This window comes from Lissotriton helveticus, chromosome 1_1 (assembly GCF_964261635.1).
Source record: "Lissotriton helveticus chromosome 1_1, aLisHel1.1, whole genome shotgun sequence".
Classification (NCBI taxonomy): domain Eukaryota; kingdom Metazoa; phylum Chordata; class Amphibia; order Caudata; family Salamandridae; genus Lissotriton; species Lissotriton helveticus.
Window position 1 is genome coordinate 2088657147 of NC_136057.1, and position 13962 is coordinate 2088671108.

The 13962-nt window shown below is 48.4% G+C and overlaps 1 pseudogene; it reads right to left on the reverse strand.

Annotated features, from left to right (window-relative positions):
• Positions 1–11257: 11257 nt before the first annotated feature.
• Positions 11258–13962, reverse strand: part of LOC144766563 (vitellogenin-A2-like) — a 126151-nt pseudogene continuing 123446 nt past the window's right edge.

Sequence of the window (13962 nt, forward strand, 5' to 3'; positions counted from 1 at the left end):
TAGGTGATGTATTATAATGAATTTGGATGTCCGGTTTTAATATAACGAAAGAAATGATTTTATTAATTTGATTGTACCCATATAACAAAATGTTTTTTGTTACTATGATGTGCCATTTATGACTATCTTTTGATAGACGAATGAAGAAACGAACGAACGAACGAATGAATGAACAAACTACTTTATGTATTGTCTCTAATTTAAGCCTGACTGCTTTTGTGACAAGCTACCAGATGGGTAAGCGCAGGTTAATTTAGTGACTTTCGGAGTTTACCGTGCAGGGACTATGGCTGTTGCTTGAGGAGGGTTTCTACCCGACTCATCCAACAACCCAATATCTAACAATACACCTTGCTGACAGAGCCCTAAAAGGCATCCAGACTTGTGTGTTTGCTTTTCTTGTGGCCGCAATGATTCTTAAGCACATTTGGTCAGACTAATTTGTGTAACTTAGGTCACCTGTATGTGGGCACAACAGAAGGCAGACAAGGTGATAAAATAAGGTTAAATCCCTGCGAGAGTACCCACTCATTCCTTTCACAACTTTAGCATTGTTTGGAACCCATATCTGGCTTATCTTTCAACTCATAACAGATGGTGATGCTTACTTTGCAAACAACAGCATAATGTTTTGTGCATTTTAAAAGCTTCCTATATCCAAAGCTCTAATACTTATTTTCTCTCAAATTGTGAAAACATTGTTTGGTCTTTCACCTCCAAGACATCAAATTACACTGCAAACAGCTAGAAAGACAAAGGAAAGTGTTGTAATCTTCCTCCATTTCCTTTCTCCCTCCTTGGAACTTTCCTTTCCTCCCCTTCCTCCTTCCTTCCCTTGGAACGTTCCGTCAGAGCTCGCTTTAGAATGTTTGCTAGCCTGATAGTTACGGAGAGTGGATGACAGAATAAAGGCGTTTGTACTCACCTCTGCCTCAGAGTATTTCTTCACAACACTGGTGATGAATTGGTGCAGGGGGCCAGTTCTGTCATCTCCCCTTTCATTACTCTCTGCGTCCTGTACATCCATATGCTGATCCTACAAACCTGCACGGCATGTTCCTGAGAAGATTACATTGGATTCGGTGAATCAGGTCTGGTTCCAGGTTCCTCATTCCGCATGAGAAGCTCACTTGCACCCCCCCCCATTTTTTTCAAAATCTGCACTGGCGTCGATTTGCACAGAAAACAGCGAGTCATCTCTCCTAGCAGTATACTCTCTGTCTCGGTCAACTGTCACTTCAAAGATTATCGAATCCAGAGCTGCTTAGCCTGTGAACTTTGCTTGGAATTCATCTACTTGAGGTCAAATGTCATTTGCTGTTCTATGCTGAAGTTGGTATTTCCTACGATCGTTAAACCTCGTTTTTCATGGTAACCTCATTTCCATCGACACATGAGAGAACTTTTCTTCAGCCTTCTGTCCCAAGCACTGCCTTTCAAAATCGCACATAATCCTGTCAGCCTTCCATCCGTGGCATCTTCCAAGTTCCTAGAGTCTGGTAGCCTCATCGCAGGACTCCTTCTTATCCCACCTCAAGTGCGTCCCGGCGTGCCGCAATCCATATTCAAGAGCTGTTTGGCAACTGTCATCTCCTCTCCTTGGAGCGCCTCACTGGTCGTCCCTGCCTCAGAGCCATCTCTGACAAAACCGTTTCCAGTCAGAGCACCGCGCGTGAAATTCCGGCACATTAGCCACCTCAGAGCCGTCTTTGACAAAACCCATCCGGATCACCAGTATTTACAGAGTGGTGCATGGGGGGCTTGGGGGAGGGAGCCGACCGCCGGGAGGTCTCCTCCCCCGGGCGGTTTGGGAGAGCTGCGAGGGGTGTCCCTTTAAGAGGGACAGAAGTTTCTAGAATTGGGCTGGTCCAGTAGGACCAGTATAGCCCAATTATAAACCCCCCGCCCACTGCCTACCAGCCACCATTTTAGGTTTGGTGACCTGGTGGCTAGGTGGGCTCATAGCTTTTTGTGTGGTGCGTTTATTGTGAGTTGGTTATTAGGCTATTGTCTTTAGCTTCTTCTTGCTAGTTTACCATGGAAGACTCTCGTGTTGTGGAAGCGATGCGGCTGCTGGCTGAGGCAGGGCGCATGGATTTACTTTCTGGAGGTGTGCCGGCGCGGCCCCAGCGCCAGGCCTCCGCTGGCGTGGGGGCGGCGGTGCTGGCGTGCTCGTCGCCGAAGAGGAGACGCCCGAGCCAGGTAAGCGAGAGGGGCCGGTCCCGTTCGAGGAAGCCGGCCCCTCAGAAGGCTGCGCGTGTGTTTACTAGTGAGGCGGCAGCTCCGGCGTTACGCGGCTCTTCTGTGGAGGGCGGTAGGGGGACGCGCGTAGCTCCAGAGTGTCAGGTAGGTGTTGCGGTGGGGGCGGGGGGTGCTCCGACTACGTCTGGCGCTTTGGTGGGGCAGGCGCATATGTCCAGTGACGCGCTGCCGCCCCCCCCGTTATTTCAGGCTGCCGCTCCCCCTTTCTCTGGTCCGGTGATTCCAAGGGCCGCCTCGGCGGGAGGGCGGGGTAGGGGGGGCAGGGGGGGGAGCAAAAAGCGCTCCGCTTCGGACCCGCTGGTGGAGCGGCGAGTGCAGCATGAGGAGCCCGCCCCGGCTCGTAGCGCGCGCAGAGGCTCTGTTCCATGTGTGGTGCAGGGATCAGGCCAGGAGCGTTTGGTGCACGGGGTTCAGAATGTACAGTGGGCTGTTGAGGACTCTCAGTTTGCTCCTGAGGCGGCAGATATATTGTTGGGGTCACCTCCCGGCTATGTGGTTTTTGAGAGGCAGGCTGGGGAGACGAGGGAGGCAAACGTGGTTTTTTCTCATGGTGAGTTGGACTGCGAGGATGTGGCACCTGTTAGGCATCAAGCTGTTTTGGGTCAGGCTTCTGATACTGGCATGAGGGATGTGGAGGGTAATGTGGGTAGCCCATTGTTGTTTTCTACCCCTGGCTCCGCTGAGGGTCCTGCTTTGTCTGTGGGGGGGGGCTCGAAGGGAGAGGGTGAATGGGCACAGATGGGTGAAGGGAGTTCTGTTTCTGGTTTGGTTTCAGGGCAGGAGGTTTCCGGGTTGGGTGGTTTCGGCGCTTATGGTTTCATGGAGTTGGATGTCAGTTTGCAAAAGGAAGGCAGGAACATATCGCAGGTGGGCCGTGCCCCACTGCCTTGTGATACTAGTGTGGCAGGACGTACACGCGGTGCAGGGATTTCAGGGTATGGAAGGACGGTCGTGGGTGCAGGGGCAGGTGTTTGCCAACCTGTTATGAGTGGTTCAAGGGGTTCTGGTTTGCATGGTTCTAGGATGGGGCCGACTGGTGGTTTTCGGCAGGGGCGTGTTGGGCCTGTTTTAGGGGCTGGGGAGGTCCCAAATTGGTCAGGTGAGGTGAGAGGCCCATATGTTATGTTTGGCTCCCCTGGGTGGGATCATTTTGGTACTGCAAGTTTGGCGCAACGTGGTTTTCAGACGGTGGGTGAAGGTCAAGTTTGGGGCGCGAGGGCCCCTCTTCTGGCTTCCTCTCCGGCGGAGGCAGAGGGTAACTTGGACGTGAGCGATGAAGATGAGGTGATTGGTGATTCTCCGGTCCGGGGACGCCCTATGAGGGGTTGTCCTAGAGGGAGTTCGTTGGACAGGTTGCAAGGGAGGGTTGTTGAGGATAATTTGCAGAGATCCAGGTCTGTTTCGGGTGTTGTTTTCAGGGACCCTAGCACACCAGTCCAAACTTTTTCTTTTCAGGATAGGAATAGGTGCGGAGGTCCAGACTTGGCAGGGCGCGGTCCAGTCCCATCACGCCAAGGGGAAGTGAGGAGAATGCCTAGCGCGGCCCTCTCTTTTCCACCGAGGGATCCCGCCGCGGCCAGCACACGAGGGTCTGGCGTGACCCCGCTGGCCCCAACGAGTAGCAGGTATAGGTGGCAGGCCTTGCCGGCGGCTAAGGAGCTACAGAGTCAACGCACAGGGAGGTACGGGCGTGTACAGCCTGCTCCCCCTCCTGGAGTTTCACAATCATTTAAATGTACGGTGGTTGATACCGGGTTGGGTAAGACCCGTGGTGATTTGTTGCACACTACTGTCGATTCAGTGGTGTTGGACTACGACGAAGACAGTCCTGAGGAAGGTGAAGTGCGGGATCCGGAAAGGGGGGTGCCCTCTCATGTTTCTTCTAGTGTGTTACAGGCTCCAGTGGTCCAAAGTCAAGGGCAAGGGAGAAGAGAGCACGGCCCATCGAGTAGGGCGCCTCGCAGACCGGATGCATTGACCTCGGAGACACGGGCGGAGCCATCGAGAGTGGTCTCTCTGTTGCCAGGTGAGCAATCAGCCACACAGGCCAAACCTAAGATGGTGTCTGTGGGTACCGGTGGTGAAACTGAAGTGATTAGTAGTGATGGCCGTCTGGTTAAAGGTCGATATGTTAAAGACACAGCAGTTGGTACAGATGATGTGGTAGACATTCAGAACACAGTGGTAGGTCATGTTATGGCTGGTGCTTCCAGCAAGGTTAAAGAGCCTGTGGCCAGTAAAGAACTAAAAATCAAGAAAATGCCTTACATGGGGGTTACGAAACCGTTAGGTGCTCATCTCATGTTAAGTACAAAGGAACGAATTTGGAATGGTGAGTATGTGGAACTACTGAAGCTACTCCACAGGGAAGTCCGGTCTAAAGAAGGGTCTAAGGAGGAGGAGTTTGAGCTGGCTAAACGCCCCAGAGTGCCTTTAACTATTGAAAACTGGACAGCTGCATTTTTGATTTATGCTAGTGTATATTGCGAAAAGTTCCCTGAGCGCAGCGTGTCCCTTTTTAAATACATGGACGTCATTCGCAAGGCCCAGATCACCGGGGGTGGTTTTGCTTGGTCTCAATATGATGAGGAATTTAGGGCCAGAATGGCTTGGGACCCGGAAGCTAAGTGGGGGGAGATAGATAATGACTTGTGGCAACACACAATGGGGTCAGCGTCAGGGGGGAAAACCATTTTCACGGCAAGTGGTTTGCCGTTAGTTTATCGGCCCTTTCAGGGGAAGCCCACCCGGGGAGGGGTGGGGGCCACTGCAACCTTGTACTCAGGGTCTGGTTTCTGTTGGGAATTTAATAGGGGCTCATGTACCAGGGAGTATTGTAAATTTAAACATGAATGCTCAGGTTGTGGTAAGAAACACCCGTTGTCCAAGTGTTGGAACAATCAGCCATCGGACGGTACACAGGGAAAGCAAACAGTTTCAGGAACATCAAATACGACTTCACAGTTTTCAGGAGGAAGGGGATACAGAGGTGCTAAGGGTGCTGGGTCCAAGGGCTCGTACGCCAGTTAATTTAGAAAGGCTGCGCATTGCCCTCCATGGTTTCGAAGATCAGTCAGCAAAAGTTACACTGTTGGAAGGTTTTCAGTTTGGGTTCCGACTCGGTTACTTAGGTGCTAGGGAACGGAGGTGGTCTGCCAATTTAAAATCAGCTTCTGAACATGCCACAGTGGTACAAGACAAACTTACTAAGGAAGTACATGAAGGGAGGATGGCTGGCCCGTTTCACGATTGGCCGATCCATAACTTGATTGTTTCACCGGTTGGAGTTGTCCCGAAGAAAGAACCGGGACAGTTTCGCCTGATTCAACATTTGTCATGGCCTGAAGGGTCGTCTGTTAATGATTTCATTGACCCAGAGGCAGTGTCTGTCTCTTACTCTTCGGTTGACGTGGCCATGTCACTTGTTGTGACAGCGGGCGCAGCCGCTGAGATGGCTAAGTGTGACATCAAGTCTGCTTTTCGGCTATTGCCTGTCCACCCGGACGATTGGAGCCTTTTAGGTATTCAGTTCAATGGTAAGTGGTACGTGGACAAGGCTCTGCCGATGGGCTGCTCCATATCATGTGCCTTGTTTGAGTGTTTTAGTACTTTTCTGCAATGGTATTTTTCCCATCAGTCCGGTCATACCCTGGTAACACACTATCTCGATGATTTTTTCTTTGTTGGATCCCCGGGCTCCGCGGAGTGCCAGAAGGCTCTGGACACATTCCAAGGGCTCATGGATGATTTGGGAGTTCCTTTGGCGCCCGAGAAAACAATGGGCCCTGCCACTGTCCTATCCTTTTTGGGTATTGAAATAGACTCTGTGAGTATGTCTGCTCGACTGCCGGAAGACAAAAGGGTCAACATGATTGAATTACTGGATGTGATGTTGTCAAAGAGAAAAGTGTTGGTGAAAGAGATTCAAGTGCTTTTGGGTCATTTGAATTTTGCCTGCAGAGTGGTGAGAGCGGGCAGGACTTTTTGTAGGAGACTGGGCAGGGCTTTGGCAGGTCATCATTTGCCCCACCATCGTGTTCGTCTGTCTGCTGGCGTCAAGGAGGATTTGAGAATGTGGAAGTTTTTTCTGAACTCCTTCAATGGTGTCCCCTTGGTCAGAGAGGTTGACTTTCAGTGGGATGTACAAATGTTTTCGGATGCTGCTGGCAGTGATGGTTTTGGGCTCTTTTGGAATGGCAAATGGTGTGCAGAACGTTGGCCTGATGAATGGTTGAATGGAGGTCGCAGCATCACTTTTCTGGAAATGTTCCCCTTATTGGTCGCCTTGACATTGTGGGGGGAGGAATTGGCGCACAAGAAAGTGCTGTTTCGTGTGGATAACATGGCGGTGGTGGAGATAGTGAATCGCCAATCGGCCAGGGACGGACAAGTGTTGAAACTTATGAGAGTCTTTGTTCTTGGTTGTTTGAAACACGATATTCATTTTCGTGCGTTGCACATTCCTGGTGTGGACAATGACATTGCGGATGCTCTGTCTCGTTCACAGTGGGAGAGATTCCGTGGTCTGGCGAAGGATGCGGACAGATCCCCGACTCCGATGCCGAGTCATCTGTGGCACGTCGGCGAGGTCGGGTCGTTCAATTGGTGGTAGGTTCTCTGTCTGTGTCCACGCGTTCTGCGTATTCCCTTGCGTGGAAGGAATTTCTGGAATCTGGTGCTGTCAGAAGGGAGGATCTGTCGAGTCGGTCGGATGATGTGGTCAACTTTATACTGGACCTCATGGATAAGGGTTTGACCAAAGTAACCATTGCTGGGAAACTGGCGGGGATTGCTTTCATGGGGAAGTTGTGGTGGGGCTATCCTCCATCTGCGGGGGAAATTGGTAGAAGGATGCTTGAGGGCTGGGCCAGGGAGCAAGGGCACATTGGTAGATCCAGAGCCCCTATATCTTGGCAAGTTCTTGCCAGGTTAATTACGGTTTTGCCTTTAGTTTGTTCAGATGATTTTGAGGCATGTCTTTTCTCTATGTTGATGGCTTTCATGTTTTTTGGTGCTTTCAGGGTATCTGAGTTGTTGGGTTCAAAGTATAAGTGTGGATTGTTTTGGAAGGACGTTTTCTGTTATGATGAGGGAGTTCATGTATGGTTGGCCAGTTCTAAAACGGATCAGACGGGTAAGGGGAAAGGTGTATGGTTACAGGCATGTGCTCCGAAGCTTACTTGCCCTCTACTGCTTGCGGGGCGCTGGCGTTCCTTGTGTGGGGGTGGCGATGAAGTCCTGGTTTTCCAACATATCAATGGCACCCCTGTAACACCTTATCAATTACGTATGGTTTTGCGCAAAGCGCTACAGCACATAGGTCTCGATGGCAATATTTATGGTACTCACTCTTTCAGAATAGGTGCTGCCACTGAAGCTTTTCACAGAAATTGGTCTGAAAGGGATATTAAGCGATTGGGGCGCTGGTCTTCTAACTGTTTCCAGCGTTACGTGAGGAGCTCGGCGGAGGAGGCGCATGCGTCATCCTCCTTCACAGGATTCTAACTCTCTTTTCTTTTTCAGGATCCGTTGCTGGGCCTCGCTCCTCGGTGGTAACGGTCTGGATAGTGGGGCATTCATTTGTCAAGTGGGCCAGAGTCCAGGCGGCGAGGAGTTACTTTGGAGATCTACTTGGTTTCAATGATCGAATGTTTAACGTTCTTTGGAAGGGTAAAGGTGGGATGCTCTGGAGAGAGTTGATCCCTTGTTTGAACAACAACATGGTGGGCGGTGTCTGCCCGGATATTTTAGTCATTCATTTGGGAGAAAATGACCTATGTGCAACGAAAGGTGTAGTCTTGCTGCGAGCTATGAAACGAGATTTAGGCCTCATTAAGGAACGATGGGCTGGGTGTCACGTTTTTTGGACAGAGTTAATTCCTCGCAGGATATGGAGGGGAGCGGTGAATCCCAGGGCTGTCGATCGGGCTAGGAAGAAAGTGAATTCGGAGGTGTCTCGTTGCTGTAGGAGCCTTGGTTTCAGTAGGATTTCACACAGGGACATTAAGTTTGAGGCTGTTGAGTTCTTTAGGGATGATGGAGTTCATCTGTCCCGGGTGGGCATGGAACTTTACTTGTTGGAGATTCGTGAGGTTTTAGCCCGGGCATTGGCCATGCAGCGTTGATTTTCTGGTTGTCTTTCGCTTTGCGGTTGGGGGGCAGAAAGGGAGGCGTTGCTTCCCCCGCCTACCTTTCTGGGTGGCGGTGTTTTTGGGTATCATTACGGTTTTTAGGCAGATTGCTGGTTGAGTATTAGTTCAAGTATTTCTTTGACAAGTGCTGGGGTATGTTGGTCATGGTTTGACCGTTCAGTTTTGTGAGGGGGGGGTATCTGCAGGAGTGCAGGGTCAGGCAGGGTTTATGGTTATGGAGGACCTGACCGTTGTTATTGCAATTGTGGTTGGACGAATAAAGTTTTAACGATGACGTATGTTTGTTTAATGACGAAATGTTTTATTGATGATGTAATTTTATTGATGACGTAATGTTATAATGCTGTTATATTTTTATTGATGTATTGTTGGGAGCGGGAGGGCTCAAATGTTTTAGGGGTGGGGGAGGGTTCGGGGGGCTGAATTTGTAGTTATTTAATTATTTAGTGAGGTTTAGTTTTGTAAGGCGTTGCCAAGGTTTGTGTTTGTAATGTGCACCTGTGTCTTAATAAAGCGGCCTTTTACACACACAAAACAACTTTTGGTCTACTTTTCTCCCACCCCTCGCCCTCTCTCCCAATCAACAGCAGCTTCATTCCTAGGCACTTCGAGCGGTATTCAATTTCAACACAGGTGGTCGGAGCTTTCCATCCTGCACCTTGAAGCACTTTGGGGCTTTTCCTCCTTCAAATAAGGTCTTTCCATTGCTATACAGACCGTTTTGTCTTGTGGTGACACTTTCACCACTGTGTGTCAACCTATTCCCTGAATTTGAAAAAAGGTCTATAGCTAAGTTAAAGCATACGAATAAAGATCAGAACTAAATAAGCAAAAACTTTAAAAACCCACATAGAAAGGACTAATCACCAAATTACTAGAAAAGTTCTTAAATTTTTATTAATAAAAAAGAGCTTATTTTGCAATTATTGTTTATATTTCATACTGTTATGCGTTCAAAATGTGATCCAATATTTACACAGCAGCATTATGATAATTCATAAAAAACACATGACAGACATACACATAGCATTAGACAAGAAAAGCGATGGAGGCAATGCGGTAGATAGGGACTACGCGCGTTTCGGCTTGTCAGCCTTCATCAGGTGACCGTCTATTTAAGTGTTTGCTTATTTAGTTTCGATCTTTATTCGTATGCTTTAACTTGGCTATAGACCTTTTTTCAAATTCATTGTATTTCCCTATGTATAGCAAGTTCATTATTATATAGGGGTCCCCTACTTCTAAATCAACCTATTCCCTGCGCACCACCGACAAGTGTTTTTTTTTCCTTTTGCTGGCATATTGCTGAGTGTCTCTCGCGCTCAAGTGTCACCATTCCACTACTGCTAGGGAATCGTGACTGATGTACCTTTATTCTGCATTTCATGTAAAATTAATGAGTACTGTGTCTTTCTTGGGTATACGTTGTGAAACTGATGAATAAACAAACCAGAGTCACGCTGTTTCATTCAATTGAAGATGTAGCGCCCTCGTGTGTCCAGTGGTGCCCATGACAGGAGCTGCCGTCGAGCATTTTACCTGCTGCTTGTCAGACTGTCGAAGTCTAGGGTCGCTTGTGGGAAGCCTTCTTTACTGACCTGTGCTCCAAGGTTCTTGGGTCCACGAATTTCCTGCAAGACCAGTCTCCTGACGTGGGTGCCCCACTCAAAGACAGAGTGCCTGCCAACATTCATGCAACTTTTAATGTTTCCCACACAAGCTGCGTTACAGCCTGCATGGAAAATATGTCCAGGCTCCCATTCCCTGGCTGAGTGCCGAACCATGGTGCTCAGACCAATCACAACGCTGCATTGCAGCATTGTGGTTGGCTCAGGGGAGCCTGAGTGCTTACCAATCGCAACGCACCAGGGAAGAGATGGTGACGGAGACATGGAGGTGAGACGTGGAGGTGAGACGCTTCATCAGGTAAGTGTTTTTTATTCTTTTTTTAACCCCTTTTCCCCCTCCCATCCCCTGCCCCCGATCTGTACTGGGAACCCCTATACTCAATAGGAATTCAGAAAGAACCATAGCACCAAAACAGCGGGCCCCATTGCTATTCGAATCATCCGGGACCAAGGGGAAACTGCGGCCCTCATCCTGTTCGACTTCTCTGTGACTTTCAATGCTTTGTCCCATAATACCCTTATGAGAAGACTTCACAAGATTGGCATAAAAGGATCAAATTTCAAATGGATCTGTTCTCCCTCCCGGGAAGCACCCACAGTGTCAGGCTACCACTCATCACATCAGAGACCAATAAATTCATATGTGGAGTCCCATGGGGATCATCCCTCAACCCCTTTCTTTTCAACATATACATGACACTGCTCACCAATATTATCCGATCACAAGATATCACTGTCATCTCCTACGCTGGTGACACCCACTCAGCCTCTCCCTGATGGACAAGAAAACGACTAAAAGAACCAACTTCATCAACTGCATGACCATGGTAGCAGATTGGATGTGAACCAACTGCCTGCAGCTCACTTCCGACAAGAAAGAAGTACTGGTCTTCAGCAACAAAACCTACCCATGGAACTGCACCTGGTTACATTCATATTTTGGACAAACGCTCACAGACCATGCAAGAAATCTCGGGATCATCTTAGACTACACGGTCAACATGATGACTCAAGTCAATGCAGTGTGCACCTCCTGCTTCCACATCCTACGCTTGCTGCAAAAGTACCTGGATACCCTCTTGGGTGATTAGTGCGCTATACAAATCAATGTAAAATAAAACGTTCTTCGCATATGTATCAGCTGATCCTCTACCTCTGAGATAGATTTGGTTGCATTAAATTAATAGATGTATGATTGTCATCTTACCAGTTATATCATTGGTGAACAGGACAAGACTCTTCTGTATTCCATGACTGGACAAAACTCTCCTCATCTTTAGCCGCAAATCAATCTAGCATCTGATATTCATGTTCTCGCTCATCGTCATGGTGGCCACAAATTCCACAGGTCTTTTCCTTCATCCACAAAGCTGGCCTAACTATCTTGATGAAGTAGACAAATTAGACATCTGATGTAAATAAATGTAATGTTATCATTACTATGCAGTGAGTTAATGTACTAGAATACCTCACATGTTACTCCATCATAGTAATGCTTCTCTGTGAAAAAATCTGATGCAATCGGAATGAGCCCATCTGTCTCCTTTTCCATCCTCAAATGTCGATAAACAAAATAAGTATGCTATCTTTACATTTCAAAAGAAGAAGACACTAAATAATGTATTGAAGAGCTCAAGCTGCCAAGATCAAAACAGTGCTGGAATTAAGTCTGAGAAGACATAAGGGGTTATTTACAAGCCTTTTGGGCCGCCGGTTCATCGCTTTTTGTGATGCACCGGCGGCTCATTTTGGTGCCCAATATTTACAAGGACCTGAACAGCCATGCTGCATGGCTTTTCCTGTCCTTGTAAATATGGACCCTTTACACGGAGCACTTTGAGTGAAAGGGGCATTCAATGGGTGTTGCTGTGGGTGTTCCCATGAAACACCCATGGAACCGGACAAATTTCTAGATTTACGAGAAATCGAAACCTGGAAATGCACCTGAATGCTAAACCTCTCCAGGGGAGGTTCAGGGAGGTGCAACGAGGAGAAATATTTTAATTTCTTCTCGCATTTTTCCTTTTTTGATGCATGCTGCAATCTGCAGCACACATAGAACATGAAATCACCTCCTATGATTGTTTATGTGCAGGAAGGTGTCCCTTCCTGCACATAAACAATCATTTAAAAAAAATGATGTTTTACAAGTTATATGCAGCACACATAGAAGTTGAAAAACACCATTTCAGACTGTTTATGTGCTGGAAGGTATGCACTGATCCTTGCACCAGGGTGCATGGGTGCCTGCGTCGGCTCACATCAGCTAATTGTGCACAAGCGCAGGGCGGAGACTTTGGGGGCACCTAGCAGGGCCCCCATAGGCCTCCATGAAGTGACCTAAGGGGGCACATTTGATACCCCTAAACATCCATGCATGGATGTTTAAAAACATCACTTTTCCTATGCAGCTTATGCTGCACCACTTTTCCAGGCTGCAACACAAGCTGCGATAGAAAAAGGAATGTTTCCGACCGCCTACACGGCGGTTGCATCCTAATCTGGCAGGTGGTCCCTCTCCCACTGCGATGGCGCTCAGACACTTGTTTGACCGCTATCATAATAAGGCCCTTACTGTGCAGCAGGTTTCTTTCAACTGATCTGCAAAGATTAGCATACTCGAGAGAAGGCAGGTCAAATAATAACTGCACTATCCTACCCAAAGTCATCACTAAGTCTAAAGGCTTATGAACGTCACATTGGAACCTATCAAGCTCTCTTAGAATTAGAATTATTAAAAGTGTGAAGTCTGGTTCACCGTCAGACCCTGGTGCTGCTAGACTTTTTGCCGCTGTTGCGGAGACGGTCAACCCAGAAGTGAACAGACTTATTAACATGTCCCTTCAGGAAACATGTGTTCCGCATGCTTGTAAGCAGGCCAAGATATTGCCCCTTTTTTAAAAAGCCCTCTCTTGACCCTATCTGCCCTGGGAGCTACCACCCTATTTCCATCTTGCCTAGTATGCCCAAAGTCTGTGAAAAAGTAGTGAACAGGCAGCTGACAGAGTTCATATAGGATGCTGGCCTGCTCCATCCGGCTCAGTCGGGATTTAGGGCCAACCATAGTACCAAACTCGCCTTGGTGGAAGATCATCCGGGATTGCTTGGATGCTGGTGGGAGGGCAGCCTTGATTTTGCTTGACCTCTCAGCGGCATAATATACGGTTCCTCATTCACTATTGCTGACCAGACTGGCTGGGAAAGGTATCACTTGTACGGCCTGGGGTTGGCTTAAATATTTTCTGGGGGACCGCATGCAGCTGGTCTGGCTACCTCCAGCCTCGTCCTTGCCCCAGAAGGTAGACAAGGGGTTCCCACAGGATTTTTCCCTGAGCCCTCTCCTCTTTAATATTTATGTCACGCCCCTGGTTCAATTGGTAGAGGATCTGGGTGCTAAATTCATTGCTTATGCTGATGACACCCAGCTTCTGTTCTCTTGGGGCAAAAATGTGGATTCTGTTGATGCTGCCCAAAAAATGCCTGACTTCAGTTTTCACTGTGTGTCCTCGGCGCAACTCAAGTGCAACAAAAAGAAAAATCCAAAATCCTTCTCTTCAGGAAGTTTCCTCCCAATTTTAGAGAAACACTCTGGCCGCCGGGCACAGCCCTACCAGTGCCGATTGGCCTCCCAGTAAAAAATCTGGGAATATGGTTTGAGGAGAACCTCACCTTCTCTACGCAGATTAAGTAGCTGTCCGGTATGTGTTTCGAGCTCTTAAAAACTCTCAGAAAATGTCTTCCTCTCCTGCCTAGAGCGGCAAGGGAAACGGTCACTCGAGCCCTTATTCTATCTTGGATAGATGAAACGAACGCGCTGTATGTTGGTATTCTAGGCTATCTGATGAATAGGTTGCAGGTAGTCCATAATGCGGCAGCCAGGCTCCTTATCGACATTCCCACTAGAAATAGTGTGAGACAAC